We start from the raw sequence: 18700 nt of genomic DNA, 5'->3' as shown, positions 1-18700 counted from the left end.
AGTGTAGTATTAAAGCCATGCTAGTTCCCAATTACAGCTCTTTGAATTTCCACCCATTCCTTCGAACGAGCCTGGTCTCCAGCACATCTCCGGGGTCAGATGCGAGGGGAAGTGGCCTATAGTTTCTTTGTTAACATCTTTCTCCCTTTTAAAAGCTAGAAGTAACAAGTCGCCCCCCAGCCTTCTGGTAGCTGGCCCGACACCAAGGTGCCCACGCGCTAATGGAGGCATCACATCCTCTGCAATCCCTTTACATTTGGGTATTAACTGTCTGGACTGGATGATAGTTTGGTGGACGCAATCCAAGGGGTGGCTACAGACCTCTTAGCCCCTTTGGTCCTCCCTGCACTAATGCCCCTCTGACATCTCTGCACCTGCTCTCTGGACCCAGCGAGAACGTCCCTGGAATGCTTGCTCTTACATCCGCCCTGGGGGCCCCTGGCTCAGACCCCTCTCACACGCTGTAGAGCTAGTAGGTTCTGTGCTGTCTGCAGCCACCCCCGGCTCCCTTCTCCTGGGAGTGCGGGGAGCATGGAGGAGGATGCTGAGGCAGAGCGAGGGCAGGTGACTTATAGAAGGAAGCACAGCAAGTCTCGGCAGAGCTGGGAGGAGAACCAGGACTCATGGCTTCAACCACTAGACAGTGCTGCATGTATGTAGATCCAGCTGTTCTCCAGCACTGACATAGGTTACCCCTACGCTAACCTGAGCAAGGTCACTTCTACTGCTAGCTGGCCTGCCCCAGACTAAGCAGAGGGTTGACTATTGTTCCACGCACATGGCCCCCTGTATATACAGTTAGACCCTTTTGTTCCTTAGCCCACCATGTTTCAGTATCTCATTTTAGAACTCAGCATCACACCTAATGTGAGGAGCAGATTACCGCCCTCCCCCTGCCCGCTACTCAGGAGATCTTACACCATCCCCTGCAGCAGCTGTGCTGGCCACTGTCAGAGACATGACACTGGGCTAGAGGGACCTGGGGTCTGCTTCCATCTGCCTATGTTCCCGTACTCCCCCACCCCCTCCAGGATGGGGTCCTCCCTGCAAGCTCTGGGAAGAAGAAACTGCTGGATTCCACTCAGCACACCTGCTGCGCCCTGGAGAATGCAGGTGCCTTTCCTGGGGAAGATCACACAGCTCTTTTCACTCCCCTGAAGGCTCCTCACATGGCTCCAAGGTGGAGCTGAGCACCACAGTGTGTAATGGGTAACACCCCTGCGAGGCTATCCCTGTGTTACAGACAGGCCCAGCGACAGGCCCAGCTGGGGTCACACCGGGAGCCTCTGGCAGAGCCAGGAAGTGAATCAGGACCACTGGTGCCAGGCTAGTCCCGGACTCTCTCTATCAGCCCCTGCCTGTTTGGAGGGCAAGGTGTGTTGTTATCCTGGACTCCCCACATTTAACCCCCTTCCCTCCCCATGGTCCAAGCTACAACCAAACCACATAGGCCTGTGACATAACGCCTGGGTTAAACTGGCTGGATTAGTACTTGCATGGGAGACCTCTAAGGAAATGCTGAAGCGAGGCTGGTGACGGGAGGCAGTCACTACAGACTAACCATCCCTGCATGGTGCTCAGGCGCTTGACTGCCTGGGATTGTTAACAACCCATGGAAAATGGATGGCCAAGCCCTCCCAGCCTGGCCAAGTCACTCCCCAAGTTCCACCAACAATTTCAACTGGATCTGGGCTCTTCGCCGCCTCCTGTGTGAAACAATCAGTGTGGCTGCCAGACCGTGGCTGGGTTTCAGATCAGAGAAGGCTGCATAAGTCAGTCCTGTAAAATGCACCACACAGTGCCATTAGATGGGGGCAGGGGCTGGTTTTGACTAGCCCTCCTAGGTTCCACGGTATTAAAAATAAATAATAATAATAATGCAATTAGCTTCTCTCTTCTTCCTCATTCCCTTTTCATGCTAAATAAATAGCTCTGGTCTTTTTAATCCTCTCGCTTTAGGAAACTCCCCCCCCACACACACCATTCATTATTTTGTTACTGTTCCCAGCTCTTCTCTCTTTCTGCTGGATCCTGTTTTGGGCTGAGTGGTCACCACTCACTGCGGGATTCGAGGGAAGGGCAGAGAACAGTAATAATGGCTTCTCTGGAGAAAGTCCAGAGAAGAGCATCACAAATGATGGAAGGTCTAGAAAACATGACCTATGAGGGAAGATTGAAAAAACGGGTTTGTTTAGTCTGGAGAAGAGAAGACTGAGAGGGGACATGAGAACAGGTTTCAAGTATATAAAAGGCTGTTACAAGGAGAAGGGAGAAAAATTGTTCTCGTTAACCTCTGAGGACAGGACGAGAAGCAATGGGCTTAAATTGCAGCGGTTTAGGTTGGACCTTAGGAAAAACTTCCTAACTGTCAGGGTGGTTAAGCCCTGGAATAAATTGCCCAGGGGGGTTGTGGAATCTCCCTCATTGGAGATTTTTTAAGAGCAGGTTGGACAAACAACTGTCAGGGATCGTCTAGATAATACTTAGTCCTGCCATGAGTGCAGGGGACTGGACTAGACGACCTCTCAAAGTCCCTTCCAGACTTAGGATTCATACATGTTTCCTGTAATACATCCTAGAATTCTATTGCCGTTATTATATTTTCAATAATGCCCACAATGCACTTGGCCCCTTCTTGACATACATGAAGGCAATGCTCCTGAACCAGAGAGCTTACAGACAGACAAAGGGTAGGAGATGGGGAAAGAAGAGATCAAGCTAGTAACTGGACATGTTAGAAAATACAGTATGTTGCTAACACAATGAGTGTCTGGTCTATGTGAGAGCGCTCTGGAGAGCACTCCCCAGTGAGTATCACACAGTTACTTGTGGGTTCCTAGTCCCTTTTCTACAGCTACTAAACACTGGATTGGTGTCTTCAGTGATCTCTCCCCAGGGACCCTTTGGGTCTGATCCGAAACCCACTGGAGTCTGTGCAAACACTCTCAATGGACTGCACGTGCTAGATTCAAAGCCCTTTTGCACTCCCACCCTCAAGATGTTATACTGAGGCCAATCCATGTGGAAGCAGCTCACACTACTCTTCCCAGAATGCATGACTCTGCACTGGTCTAGGCTGGATTTCATCTGCTATCATGTTTCCTAGTTATCTCACTTTGTTAGATCCTTCTGAAGCTCCTCGCTCTCCTCCCTAGTCTCAGCCACCCCACAGAATCATTTCATTTACAAGTTCAGCATCTTACAACCCACCCCTTAAGAACATAAGAACAGCCAGACTGGGCTAGGCCAATGGTTCATCTAGCCCAGGATCCTGTCTTCCAATAGTGGCCAGTGCCAGGTGCCCCACAGGGAATGAACAGAACACGGAATCATCCAGTGACCCATCCCCTGTCACCCATCCCCAGCTTCTGGTAGTCAGAAGCTAGAGACACTCAGAGCATGGGGCTGCATCCCTGCTCACCCTGGCTAATAGCCATTGATGGACCTGTCCTCCAGGAACCGATCTGGTTCTTTTTTGAATCCACTTATGCTTTTGGCCTTCACAACATCCCCTGACAAACAGTTCCACAGGTCGGCTGTGTGCTGTGTGGAGAAGCACTTCCTTGTGTTTGTTTTAAACCTGCTGCCTGTTAATGTCATTGGGTGACCCCTGGTTCATGTGTTATGAGGAGGAGTAAATCATCCTTCCTTATCTACTCTCTCCACACCAGTCATGATTGTATAGACCTCTATTAAATCCCTCCTTAGTCGTCTCTTTGCCTAGCTGAACAGTCTTAGTCTTTTCAATATCTCCTCACCCCTTCTTCCAGCTCTTTAATATATTTCAAAGAATTGATCCCTGGGCACCCCAGGATTAACCACTGGCTACTTTTTACTTCCCATTTCTCAGCCAGCTTTGAATTCATAATAAGCCTCTCTCACACCCTGGTTACCAAGGGTCCTTACCAGCATTTCGTGTAGGGCTTTAGCAAAGACTTTTGAAAGAGTGACTACATGACACTTAGTAGGTCTCCTTCAGCCACCGCTTTAGCTCCTTCCGAAAACATCTAACAGGGTAGAGAGGCGTCACTTCCCTTTACAAGCGCCAGGGGTATCATTTTACTACACACAGTTTTACTCTCCTTTACCATTGTGCCTTCAGCGACTGCCTGAAAGGGGGTTGCTGACCCTGGTGAGAGACAGATTCCTGGGATCAACGTTCTAAAAGGCACAGGTACAACGTTGGCCTCTCTCCAGGTCTCTGGATAGGAACTGGTTTCCCTGCATGTCAGAGCAAATCCCTTACGCAGGCTTGTCCCTCCCCCAGTCTGCAGAGTAACAATGGAGAAATCGAGCCTTAAACCCCAACTAGAGAGAGGAGAGGGCTGGTTTCAGCCTGACTGTTCAGCGAGAAGGGGCTCTGCAGTGCTTACTCCAACTGAAGCCTACTGCCATTTCACAAGGGAGAGGCGTGGGTTCTTTTACCTGTTTGAAAGCCCAGTTTCTGAGAATGGCAGCCATTTTCAAGCAGTTGGCCAGCAATCTGGCCTGAATTTATAGCACACTCAGGGGTGTGGCTACCGACTAGCCCCACCTGTGTGACACACTCCTTTGCCTACTGTGGAATTAGTGAAGTATGCTCAAAGGAATGCTGGGATGATGGCGGATCAGGAAGTGGTTACAGTGGCAGAACAATGAACTTCTTCCTTGTTAGGATTGGTCTGGGGGGGTTAAAACAATGGTGTTTGTGAAGGAAGACCCTAGGCAGATACAGGATTTATCTGGATCTGCTTGGTATAAGGAAAAGCATGTTGTGGTCTGAAGTTTCTTGCCAGGGACGAGGTTATGAGTCCTCAACGGCCATCTGGGAGCCCTAATCCTGGGAAAGGAAAGGTGGTGATTCTCCCCTGCTTTACGGTAACCTGGACTTGTGCAGTGAGTGTGCAAGGCAGGGGGTGGCATTTTACATCCCCTTTGCACAGTTTGAATAACTCTCTGGGCTGTAGGGTGGGGAAGCAGCAAGTCCACAGAGTCCCCATTCTGCTTGCATCACTAAGATGGTATCAAGCTCCCATTCTTAACAGCTCACAGGGCATTTCTCTCTTCTTCTTTTGCGTAGTTTATTTTATTCCTGGTGTGCAGGCTAAGGGCCTGATTCTGATCTCATTTACACCCCCGTAACTCAGCTGGCACCACTGGGGTTCACTCATAGTTCCATTAACTTGAAGATTTACAAGGGAGAAAAAACGTTTGCATTTTGTAAAGGAAATAAATAAAGGGGGGTGGTTTATCATCAATAAACTGACAGCCCCCCTCCCAAGCCACCCAGGGCCATTCAGCTGTTTCGGGGCATCCTTTGTCCAGAACTCTCTGGTTCAACACTTTCAGTCCTGGGGATTCCCTTCAATATCTCATCTCCAGCTGACCCATCCCCTCTTCAGCTGGAAACAGTAGTTCTGCCTCTGACTGTGGCTCATCTCCCTGGGCTGCAAAGGGTTAACTCGGGTGGAGATCTCTCCATTACCTGCAGCAACATTCTCCTCTTCCTCAGAGCAGATCTATCAGGATAACTTGGTCTTTTGGGTTCCCCTATAGTTTTCAGTGCTGAGTGTAGGGTTATAGGCGTTATGGTGCAGATGAGCTGCAGGCTGCTACTTGCTTCCATTCTCGGGTCTACTGAGGACAGCGGCTCTCAGTAGTTTCCATATTACCTCGCTGCATTCATCACTGATTTATATCTGTTTTGGCAGCACTGTGAACCATGGATGGTGCATGAAACAGACTGGGCATGTGACCCGCTTGGGATAAATGGTGTTTGGGGGGCTCTTTAAGGCACCCAGGGTCCTTTAGGCAGGTTATGTAGATTACTGCACAGAAATCATTCACCTGCTTCGTGTATGAAAAAGAAGGTGGATGGATGACTTGCTTACAGTGTACAGGTTTCAGAGTAACAGCCGTGTTAGTCTGTATTCGCAAAAAGAAAAGGAGTACTTGTGGCACCTTAGAGACTAACCAATTTATTTATGCTCAAATAAATTGGTTAGTCTCTAAAGTGCCACAAGTCCTCCTTTTCTTTTTACAGTGTATAAATACCTTCCTGGGGGTATTAGAGGGCTCTTTCATCTAGCAGAGAAAGGCAGAACAAGAGGCAGGGGCTGGAAGCTGAAGCCAGGAACAATTAAGAATCCAGCACACATTTTTAACAGTGGAATGAACTCCCGAGGGAAGTGGCAGAGTCTCCACCTCTTGGTGGCTTCAGACCCAGACTGATGACTCTCTGGAAGACATGCATTAGCCAAACAAGTTAATGAGCTTAACACATGGGTAACGAGGTGGATTATAATGGCCTGTGTTACACAGGAGGTCAGATTAGATGATCTAATGGTCCCTGCTGGCCTTAACCTCTATGACCTTCTCTCCAGGATCTTTCCCCACTTGTCCTCTTTCCCTGGGGATGGAGCTCAGGGGTTTCCTACTTGGATGCACACAAAGAACGTATCACCCTTTCAGGGCGGTCTCTGGAGAAGCTACCGATGAAGTGAGCTGCAGCTCACGAAAGCTCATGCTCAAATAAATTAGTTAGTCTCTAAGGTGCCACGAGTCCTCCTGTTCTTTTTATGGCCAGGGAGAGTCCCTGCTAATGCAGCTCTGCTACCAGAGTACACAGTGACTGAGTATCTGCCGGGAACACGGGAGCTTCATGTGGGTCTGTGAGGATCACCCTGTTTGGGGACAGGCCCCAGCCAGCGGGTCAGGAACGCAACAAGGAGATCATCAGAGAGACTGACTCTGTGGGGGAAAGGGCTGCTCCAGCTCTAAGATTACTAGTCTCACCCCAGAAAGTTACAGCAGTACCAGTGGTTGCTGCCAGTCACTCCAGCTCTGAAGCCACTCCTGCCGAGCTGTCACTAGATGTTTTAGTGACCCCTTCTTGCACACACTCCATTAGTTTACTGGTCTGCACCACCTCAATCCCTGCCTCGCTCTGCTGTCCCAGTCACACATCCGGCTCCACGGGCACGGCTGTGTACACAATTTCATGTGTACACGGGGTAGCCCTAGTAGATTCCCTGGCCTGACCCAGATGCTGTCAGCACCTACTAGCTTTCCCTGGGACAGCCCCCTTCTTTTCAGTTTGGCACTGAGGGTGGCAGAGAAATCCAGGGGCAGTAGCTGTTAGCTGTACAAATGCAGTTGTTGCTATGCAACAGTCATGGTGTAGCAATTAATGCTCAGCAAAATGGGCTGTGCTCTGAAGCAATTTGCATAGCTGCATGCTGTAATCCATTTGTTTGCATTGAGCCTCCACTGTTCTGTAGAGTTCACAATCATTCCTTCCCCAGCTCTCACAAAATCCAGGGGCTCTTACACAGGGTGAGCAGACATAAATGATCTAGCCCATAAAAGGCACTTATTTATTTCTCAGTAATAACTAGGGACTGCCCGGGTACGGAGCACGGCAGTGGAGGGCAGGGAGGAAACAACTGATTATCCGCAGTGCGCTCTGTAGCTCTGAGGGGCTCTTCCTTTAACTCGTTTTGCCCTTGCCATTACTGCTCATGGAGTCACCCTGCTCCTCCGGATTTGTACACAGGATGACCATCGCTATGGGCAGCCTCTTGCTGAAGGAGCCCAGGATCCTGTGTGTGTCTTCTGGGGACAGGGAGGAAGAGAAAGCGGGGAGGGGGGCAGTGAGAGGAGTGCGACTGTTTCACGCCAACCTACCTGGAACGCTGGTCTCCAAAAACCTGTCCATTGGCACCGCAATATTCCGATTTCCCACCCCACGAGTCTCTCTATTGAACGGGAAGCCTGGGTCTTTTTTTTTTAAGCCCCGAGCATCAGTTGGATAGATTATAAGTTTACAGGTATGTTTTGTACCTCAGAGGCACAAGAAGCAGCAGCAGAACAAAAGTTCAAGGCTAAGTGTTTCTGTTCCTTTCAGACCACTCTAAGCACCACGAGTATATAGTTCCTGAAAAGAAACAAAACATAGCTATAAACTTATAAAATCCAGCTGAGTATTTTAATGGGCAGACTTTCCCCCTCCCTCTTCTGCGATCATGCAGATGACTGTGATGGGCAGGAGCACACAATGTACTACACCCTGCCAAAGCAGGGAGGGGAGCGCATCCAACCACTCAAACCAACGGGGCAACAGGAATCTGCTTAACATTGGAGCCCTGCTTTGTATTTGAGTTGTGCAGGCAGGTTTGCCTTTAGAACACAATTAACAGAACAGATGACATTGTTCAGGACTCATGAGTACTGCTGTACCTGACCTGGCTATTTCTACAGCAATGTATCAATCCAAGACACATTAGTGTACTTTAAAGGTATTTACAAGCATTGTCATTGTAACCTGTGTTGAGATTCTGGTTTGGTCTACATTTAAATGTTTTGCCTCCATAGCTACGGCAGTTAGGAGTGTGAAAAAACAAAACAAAGAACCCTGCTAACCAACAGAGCTGTGCTGGCAAAAACCCTAGTGTACATGCAGCTACACCACCAAAAGAAGCCCTTTTGCCGGTATAGCTTATTTCATTCGGGAAAGTGACATACGTTCTACCAACAAAAGAATTCTTTTGCACCCAGTATAAGCTGCATCTCCACTAGGCAGGTTTTTTTGCTATAGCTTTTCTAGTGTATACAAGGCCTCAGTAATTAAGTTGGTTTTGGATCAAGCAGTTTAGTTGTAACACATTTCAGAGCTCAGCATATGCTTTGAACTTAACGCTTCCCAGTAGAAGAACGGGGTAGTTTACAGCTCTGTTGGTGCTGAGGTGATTCTGTCTGACTGCAGAGGACATAGATGAGCAGTGCAGACCGAGGAAAGTGAGAGAATGTTTTCTTAACTTAAATTGAAAGCTTAAGTGCTGCAGAGCACAAGCAAAAGAGCTACAGAAAAAGACCACAGGCCCACTGAATTTTCAAGGCCCCTGGATTTCTGCTGTCCTTGGCGACGTGCTTTGGGGATTTATAAAGCGTGCGTTTAAACTAAAAGCAGAAAGAAAAAAAGTTGTAGGGATTTTTTGCAAACTGCACTTGCTCATCAATTTACTCAGGATGTACAATGAATCAACTGGCTCAGATAAACAGCAGGCACCGACTTTTAACCCTTCAGAGTATTCGTTTTGTAGAGGGATTACACATTTAAAGCAACCTTCTTCCCCACCTGTATCCAAACAAAGCCAGGAAAGGCCAATGTAGCTTTTACACAATTAAAAACCAAACACAATCCATAATATGCTCTGTTTCTGCAATGTTCCTGTCTCTGCTCCCTTCCACCCCACTCCTGTACAGGGGTTTATCACCAGTTGTGACACACCTAACATTAGCCTCGCTGGGGCTAATTAAAAACCTTGCCATAGAGCCTGTGTGTTTAAAACCAGGGGAAATTTATCAAGATGCAAACATTGCCCCACGTACTGGCTTTCAAGGGCTTTTCAGAATTGTCCTGACTGATTTCTCTAATTACCAAGGACATTTGGGATTTTTCTTTTAAGGGTGGAAAAAGAAATCAGCACGAGTGCTCCTGTGTGAGATGGTTCGAATAGCATCAGCACTGAGCATGGCATTATGGAAGATGGTGATACCTTGCTATTACAGTGAGGTGCATATTATAAAGCCAGAAGACAGCTGGCAAACCACATCTGCCGTGCAGAGCTCTTCAAAGGCTTCTCATAGCGTTGCACATTTTTTAAATGTAAAAGCACCTGAACAGGACACTAGAGAAGGACATGCAGGGAATAATCCCGTTGCTAAGCAGGAGGAAGCACTGTCCGATTGAATGATTCCATGAGCACAGAAGAGGCAAGTGGCATCTGACTCTCCCCATAGGAGGGTAGTGTGTAGACAGCTCTACTCCACATCTCCAAACACATCATTGCTGCTACCTGGTCTGGGCTCTGGTAAATCAGGAACTGAAGCACTAAGGCCCAGATCCTATAGTCAGATCTCTATGCCCAGACACTGAAGTTAGTAGGGGCCCAGTGGCAGGATGGGGACCTTATAGCTTGTGTTCATTAGGGATTTTTGCACCACGGTAGCTACCCCAGCACAAACCCTCACCGGAGATGCCCTGCGCTAGGGTCACACAGGGCTTACACCAGGGTACGCCTCACAGACGAGAGCCTCGCTTTATGCTGGTGCGTGTAAACATCTCCAGTGCAGATGACCCCAGAGCCATTCCTGAGCCCAGCCCTGTAGCCCTAGCACTAAGCACTGCCACCATCCAACACAGGGAAACTTCAAGGGTTTCAGTCTCATGACTCTTGCAGAAACAGGCAAACGTGAGGCAGGGGTTTTTGCTCTGAAGATGTAAAAGATCAGATGCAGCAATTAGTTATAGCACCTGATACTGTGAAATATACAAGCAGGACAACTGCAATTATTTCAACGTCAGGAGGGAGATGCTGAATAAGATCGGAGAATAGTGGGAATCTTCGGCATAATTAACTGACGTTTGGGAATGTGACCCCATTTCAGATAACAGGGAGTTTTAGATAACTGAGCTTTGGACAGACACGGCTGTACTGTAACAGAAACACTTCTGTAACCTCAACTTTAGCATTCTCTACCCACAAATGCTGAAATGTACTGCCTAAGGATATATTTTGAAATATGAATGACCAGTTTCAGAAATATGTCAGTATCTCCAGCCAACTGTTGTCCTTCAAGTGGCAATTGACTTTTTGCTGATACTCCATCAGAAGGACTCCTGGTTGGGAAGTAGGTTAAGACAAGGAAAATGCATTTCACCATTGGAATGCTTAGGGAATAAGACTAACTCAAAGTTGATGGCTAAAGTAAGTTCTATTTTAAATGTGGGTTAACTTAGCTGTTGTTCAACTGCTATTAAATGATACAGGTTAATTCTGCAGTAGTTAGACATCTGTTAAAACAAAAACATTGATAGGAAATCTTTGAATTTCTCATGCATTCCAATGAAGAGGAGCATTTCCTGTGTCCTAACATACCTCGTTGCCTATTAAGTTCAAGCTTCTTATCCTCACCTTCAAAGCTCTGCACATCTTCATTCTACCTACATCTTTGTTCTCATTTCTTATTACCCCCGATAGCTCTTCTTTAGCTTCCTAGCTCATCCTTACGTCTTACAGATTTTGCTTCCCTGTCCCGAAGTTTCCTTCTCAGCTCACTGGCCCAAGAGTGCCTGCCCTCTCCAGCCATATCTCTGGACAAAATTCAATGCTAGTGCAAGGCTCACAAACCCCAATCCTTGTCCAGAACATGCCATCTCCCATCCCTCTAAGTAAGCACTTCAGCCCAAGTCTCCCAGGGTGTTTCAGTGTCCAGTTTTTGCCTGGGTAGATTGTAAATTAAATGATGACTGCACATGCTGTCATCATTTAAACAACTATTTTTCTTTGTGATGGTTTATTATATTTAAAGCATGCAAACTCCACCCAGGGCCTATGATGCTGACCAATATCATCTCATTGCTTTCTTGTGCTCCATGGCGCTATGGTAATACAAATAAATAAATAGATTTTAGCAACTTACTCTTTGTAATTAGCTGTTGCGGTTAGAATATATTTTATATTTCTGTGCAGTTTTCATTTAAGCAAGAAAACGGTTCCGTTTAAAATTTACAAAAAAACCTGAGCTATAAAAAAATAAGTCAGAATTCATCCCCGCTAATTTGTCCCCTGAGGGGAATCGAGCTCTCAGAGAAGCGAATATGACCAGCCACTCCCCACCCAAGGGTAAAGATGAACGAAGAAGCCACAATAGCACGAAGTCTGCATTTACTAGACACACTTTCAAAGATTCTCTCACCAGGCAGTTCCACTGGTGCTACCAACCAGGAGAACACCCCCCCCCCCCCTTCTCACTTTACACAAAGCCTACGACAGCCAGTTAGCACAGGCTGGTCATCAAATGCTCATGGAGCTCTTCTGCCAAACACATTTGTAACTCCTTTTTGGGAATTACATGTGTCGGAACCCTGAAGGCCCTGTCTCTGCCAGAGCAATTAGGACCCATATTTCCCTAACTGCCGACAGCATTGTGCCAGCTCTAACCTTTACAGGACACCTGCATTTTTACTACTGTTGTCTAACTTCAGATCAGGTGAATCCAGAGTCTGACCATGTTTAGGAAACACTGCAAAGCCTTGCCCTTGCAAAAAGCCCTGCCATCATTAGTGGCTCTCAAATTCAAACAGCCCTTTCATTCCCCAATTCCTACAACTCTCCTCCCTCTGCCGCCAGAAAAAGCTGAGTTTTGATGCTGTCGCTCAGAGTCAGAGCTGTCCCTGTGGGCTAGTCTACAGGCACCGTGACATCAATTTCTAACTGAAGTTGTGATTTTTAAGCAGATTATGTTAAACTGTTGTAAGAGGTTGCATGGACACGTTTGTTTGGATTAAACCAGATGTGATACTATATAGCCCCATATTCTTCATAGATAGATTGTTATAATATGATTATAGCATAACGATGGTATATTTTGTGCAAGCTAATGCATGTGAGAGATCATTGGAAAGGTTATGATTTATTGAATATGATTATCCCATTTATATCATTTTTGTATCTAAAGTTAGGAATATCGACTATACATCTGTACTACAAAAGTGTTTGCACCTGGGGAATGCCCACCAGACAGAATGCAATCAGTCTGGCGGTCTGGCAACAAGTCAACGAACCACTAGGGAGAACAATAGGTCTTTGAAGATGCCAATCTCCCACCTTCCCGAGAAGCTTTCCTGAGATGCTACAAACAACCTCTGACTCATGGCTGCTTTGACACTGCAGGGTCATGTGATTAAGTCACCTGGTACTGGACTCCATGATAGAATACCAGTATTTTTCCACTGGGGGTGTGTATGTGTGTGTGTTCCACACTGGAAAACAAAGGATTCCCACTATATGTAAAACCTATTTAAAGCCGGGGAGGGACATAATCAGGGTTCTTCACTGAATCCCCGCCCAGAATGACTGTGGTGAACATCTAAGAAACAAAGACAAACAGGGGGAGAAGGACTGAGCCCAGGCTAGGAAGGTGTCTGGCCTGTGAAAGAAATACCTTGAATTTTAAGCTGCAAGTAAGAGCAGCTTGCCTTCAAGAACCTCTGCAATCTGCCTAAAACAACAGTTAGGGTGAGAAATTACTCCTTGTAACCAGTTTCTTTAGTATTAAGCTTAGTTTGCATGTTTGTTTCATTTGCTAGGTAGTCTGCTTTGATCTGTTTGCTAACCCTTACAATCACTTAAAATCTACCTTTTGTAGTTAATAAACTTGTTTTTGTTTTCTCTAAAACCAGTCTGTGGAATTCATAACTAGGGGGGCAGAAAGCTGTGCATATCTTCCTCCACATTGAGGGAGGGAGCGAACCTCATGAGCTTACGCTATACAGTTCTCTGTGCAAGACAATACAATTTTGGGCTTACATCCCAGAGGGGGTGTGCACTTGAGTGCTTGGCAATTCCTTAGCTGAAGCCTTCCCATGCAGTGCTGATTTCAGTGTCTGTGTCTTTCTGCAGTGGGCATGTCTCTACCTGTGTCTATGCTGGAGGAGGCTTGAGGCTTGGCTCAGCAGGACAGTGTAAGGGAGCCCAGGCTGGTGGAACAGGCCCGCTCAGTGGTACCTTGGTTCCAAGTGGCACCCCGGGGGGAACCCATCACACCAGGCTTAATTCAGTTGGGCTCAAGTCAATTAGGAATCAAGTTTAAGATACAAGAAAATAAGCCACTCTTAAACCAAACTAAGAGTGTCCCCAGAGGCATGAGTACCAGTTTAATTAAAATGGTATAGTTCAACTAGGGCAAGTTTGTATGTAGGTAAAGCTTATGTTTTGACTGCTTTTTAATCCTGTGTGCTCTGTAAAGCCGACACAGCTGCAGAAATGGAAGCTGGAGTCATAGAAATGTAGGGCTGGAAGGGACCTGGAGAGGCCATCTAGTCCAGCCCTCTGCACTGAGGCAGAGCCAAGTAAACCTAGAGCATCCCTGAGAGGTGTCTGTCCAACCTGGTCTTAGAAACCTCCAGTGATAGGGATTCCACAGCCTGCCTTGGAAGCCTGTTCCAGAGCTTACCCACCCTTAGAGTTATAAAGTTTTTCCTAACATCTACCCTAAATCTCCCTTACTGCAGATTAAGGCCATTACTACTTGTCCTATCCTCCTCCTATCGGTGGACGTGGAGAACTATTGATCACCGTCCTCTCTAGAACAGCCCTTAACTGATTTGAAGACTGTTAGCAGGTTCCCCTCAGACTTCTTGTCTCAAGACTAAACATGCCCAGTTTTTTAACCTTTCCTCATAGGTCAGGTTTTCTAAACCTTATATCATTTCTGTTGCTCTCCTCTGGATTCTCTCCAATCTGTCCACATCTTTCCTAAAGTCTGGTGCCCAGGACTAGACACAGAACTTCAGCAGAGGCCTCATAAGTGCCAAGTACAGTAGGACAATTACCTCTTGCATCTTACATACAACACTCCCCAGACCTGAAAAAGAGTTCAGTGTAAGCTTGAAAGCTTGTCTCTCTCAGCAACAGAAGCTGGTCCAATAAAAGATCTGATCTCACCCACCTTGAGTCTCCAATATGACACTCCTTTTAATACACCCCAGAATGATAGAAACCTTTTTCACAGGCGCATCACATTGTCGGCTCATATTCAATTGATGATCCGCTATCACCCTCCAGACCCTTAGTAGCAGTACGGTTGCCCAGCCAGTTATTCCTCATTTCATAATGCATCTGATCTTTTCTTTCTTAGTGTAGCACTTTTCACTCGTCTTTACTGAATTTCATCTTGCTGGTTTCAGACCAATTCTCCTATTTGCTGAGGGCCTTTTGATTTCTGACTCTGGTTTCCAAAGTGCCAGCAACCCCTCCCCGCTTGGCGTCACATGGACATTTTATAAGCATGCTCATTGACTTGAAGGCCAGAAGGGACCATTGCGATCATCTAACCTGACCTGCTGCACATTGCAGGCCACAGAACCTCACGGAGCTGCTCTTGAGATAGACCCCTAACCTCTGGCTAAGCTACTGAAGTCCTCAAATCATTGTTTAAAGATTTCAAGTTACAGAGAATTCACCATTGACACTAACCAGCAAGTGACCCGTGCTCATGCTGAATAGGAAGGCGAAAACCCCCCAGCATCTCTGCCAATCTATCTGGGAGGAAATTCCTTCCTGTCCCCAAATATGGCAATCAGTTAGACCCTGAGCATGTGAGCAAGACCCAGAAGCCAGACACCTGGGAAAGAATTCGCTGTAGTAACTCAGAGCCCTCCCCACCTAGTGTCCCATCACTGGTCACTGGGGGATATTGACTACCAGCAGTCGCAGATCAGCTGCATGCCATTGTGGGCAGTCCCATCACACCACCCCCTCCAGACACTTACCAAGCAAGCTCAGTCTTAAAGCCACTTAGTTTTTTTGCCCCACACTGCTCCCCTTCAGAGGCTGTTCCAGAACTTCTCCCCTTGGGTGATTAGAAACCTTCATCTAATTTTACACCTAAGCTTGTTGACGGCCAATTTATGTACTCTACTCAATTATCCAAGTCAGTACGGTTTGTCAACCAGTTGCGCAACCATCTTATAGTAACTTCATCTGGGATCAGCTGCTGTGCTTTATATATTTTTTTCAAGAGCTACCACGTCCTTTTGCTATTTTTAATGTGATTGCCCGAGCTGAAGAAATGTTTTAGTGCCAATTCCTTGAGCTGGGTAAAACTATCGGTAGCTTGAATGACAAGTCCCGTCACCTTCCATAAACCTGTTCAATAGTTTGCTTATGAGTAAGGCTGCGAGTTTGTCACGGATTCTGTGACTTTCCATGACTTCTGCAGTGGCCAGTGAGCCTGGCTCAGGGGCAGCACAGGCAGCCCCTGCACCAGTCACACCGGCCGCTGGTAGGGCAGTCTTGGGCCACTACGCCCTCCCACCCTGCAGCAGAGTTTGGGTGTGGGAGGGGGCAGGGGGTTGGGACACAGGAGGGGATGAGGCAGGCTTTGGGCAGTGCATACCTGGGGGGCTCCCTGGAAGCAGCGATATCCCCCTTGCTCAGCTGCTAAGCAGAGGCATGGCCAGGCAGCTCTGCGCACTGCCTCCACCCAGAGTGCTGGCTTCGCAGCTCCCATTGGCTGGGAATGGCAGCCAATGGAAGCTGTGGGGGAGGTGCCTGCAGGCAGAGCTGCCTGGCCACGCCTCCACATAGCAGCTAAGTGAGGGGGATGTCGCTGCGTCCGGGGAGCCCCCAGGTATTGAAGTTAGGCTGACTAGTCTAATTCCCTGGGTCCTCTTTGTTCTGCTTTTTAAAGATAGGCAGGACGGGTGAGGTTCCAGAGGACTGAAGAAGGCCAAACACAGAACCCGAGTTCTCAAAGACAATCACTAACAGTTCTGAGATTGCTTCAGCTAGTTCCTTAAGTACCCTAGGGTGAATTTCACCACGCCCTGCCAACTAGCATACAAGTAACTTATCTAAATATTCTGTAAACTGTTCTATTACTTTTTGTGCATTAACAGAATTGTTTACTGAGTTACACCAATGCAAACCTACTGTCAGCAATGGGGTTATACCTGTGTATCCAAGAATCTAATTTGCCTTATGGAAACTTTATCACTGATGAATAAGGTTGAGATAGAAAAACCTAGTTTGATTTTCAAATCCCCGGCTGAGACTGAAGGGCTAGAAATCTAAAAAACAGAGTGCATTTGCTGTGGAAATTACTTACACAAAAACGGAAACCCCAATGCCATTTTACAAAGACAGTTTTCAAAGACATTTTAAAACACTGTCAATATCTCAAAAGTGGTTACACTCTTCAAAGATTTGGAAGTAATCACGCTCGGGTACCATGGTGATGGGTACAGTATAAAAAGCTGAACAGAACAAATGAGATGTCCAACCACAACAGTGTACTACTGAAGTAGGAGGGGCAGAAACTCCTGTCTGAACTTGTCACATGGTTGTAGGAACTGGAAATGCCTTTCCGGTATGTGTAGCTTGACAACATGCAGAAAACAATGTTTCTACATAGAGCATTGCAGAGATTTATAAACAGGTCAAAAAAGGAAATGAAATCACCTCCTCACTACCTTAGCCATAACGGTCCCACCTTCCACTATCACCATTCGATCAAGCACCACAGTGGGGTTTTGTTAGTGGATATAACAACTGTAAAGTCACTGTTGGGTTGTACAGGACAATATTTTCAATCAGTCTGATAGAAAAACCTCAACATGCACTCCCTTTGGAAGAACAGTATAAGTAACAAATACAAATTCAATGTATTGCTAAATTACAGCAGGCAGAGATATGCTCTAAACACAAGAACATGGTCACCTTTTTTGTTTTATTGTGCAGCCAAAGAAAAACCCATCAGGATTCTAAACTATGGTTGCATTATTTGATCCAATATGTAAGCATTTTAGATTCAGGTTACAACAAGGTTCCCAGCAGGAGAATTCATCAGATACACGAGCACCACATCTTAAAACTACATTGCATGTGCATTAGTCACAGGAGAAAATGGCTGGCTGACCTGCATCGGATAGACTCAATCCTCTCCTCACACAACCCACTATTAAAATTTAACAATGAATGTCAAAACCTGCTTCATGAACTGCTCAGCAGTGCTGAAGCAAAGCATTAAAGCCTTGGGTTTAGAGAGAAAGCAATTCTTTCAAAAAAGGCAGCCTCAGAATCCAGAGATTTCATTTTGAAACAAATTAAGACAGTTGAGTCACTGAGGCTCTGGCCAGTCCTTTGGGAAGATGTAGAGCTGCATTTCAATGCTCACAAGCTCTGAACTTTGAGGAAATGGCATTTATGTAACTCAGCTTTGAAAAAAATGTGTTAGACATTTTCTTCAATTTGTCTGTGTTGTTGATTCCACGAGGCTAGGAAAAGCAACCCAATTGAAATCCTCTATGCAGCTAAATATTCTCTGCACTTAAGACACCAACTCTCACCTTTAATTTTTGGGATCAACTGCTGTGCTTTATATATTTTTTCAACAGCTACCATGTCCTTTTTCTATTTTTAATGTGATTGCCTGAGCTGAAGAAATGTTTTAGTGCCAATTCCTTGAGCTGGATAAAACTATCAGCAGCTTGAATGCCAACTCCTGTCACCTTCCATAAACCTGTTTAATAATTCTTTGTCTTTAAAAAGTTACTTTCAAAACAATTCCCCAAGAAAGAAGAAGAGTCCACCAAGGGGAGGACAGACACTTATAAAGTAAGCACCCTAGAGACTTTTTGAACAGCAGATGGGGAAACAGGGAAGAAAAGGGAATTCCGAGAGACTAAAGAAATCATTTTATGGAATGATGGAATTTTATGGAATAATGTGGAACACTAGTGATTTTTATTTCATCAAATGCTCCTATGTATTGAGTATCCCTATAAAATTTCTATGAAGTTGAAGTTGGCATGCAAAGAGGGAAAACAGAGTTTGCACTCTTCTGATGCTTTATTATGGACAAAGGACATGCGGGGGTCCCAGGCCATGCGCCACAGCCTGGTTCCCCCCCACCAGCACCAGCGGGAGTCCCACTCCCGAGCTGCACGCCATGCCCCCCCGAGCACCTGCAGGGGTCCCTCTCAGCATCAGCGAGGGTCCTGGGATGCACCCCTCTCCCCAGCATTGGTCCTGGGCCACATGCCATGGCCTGCCCCATTCCAGCACCTGCGGGGTCCCACTCCCCAGCTCCCACCCACCCACCAGCACCAGCAGGGGGCCTGGGCCTCCCCCCCAGCACCCGGGGTGCCCCCAGA

General features: G+C 46.7%; 1 protein-coding gene across 5 annotated transcripts in view; it reads right to left on the bottom strand.

Moving 5' to 3' along the window:
- LCOR (ligand dependent nuclear receptor corepressor) overlaps positions 1 to 18700 on the bottom strand; it is a 109168-nt gene that overhangs the window by 6491 nt on the left and 83977 nt on the right. Inside the window, exon 3 of one of the 5 annotated variants that reach the window (XM_084635300.1) lies at positions 7822 to 7915. The exons of 3 other annotated variants lie outside the window; for them this stretch is intronic. The gene's annotated coding sequence lies outside the window, so the exon portion shown is untranslated. One more of the 5 variants, XM_084635301.1, reaches the window with a different exon arrangement.

The sequence above is a fragment of the Lepidochelys olivacea genome (assembly GCF_965140295.1).
Source record: "Lepidochelys olivacea isolate rLepOli2 genome assembly, chromosome: 7".
Classification (NCBI taxonomy): Eukaryota; Metazoa; Chordata; order Testudines; family Cheloniidae; genus Lepidochelys; species Lepidochelys olivacea.
Note: the sequence above shows the minus strand (reverse complement) of the source record. Positions and strands in the feature narration are given on the sequence as shown.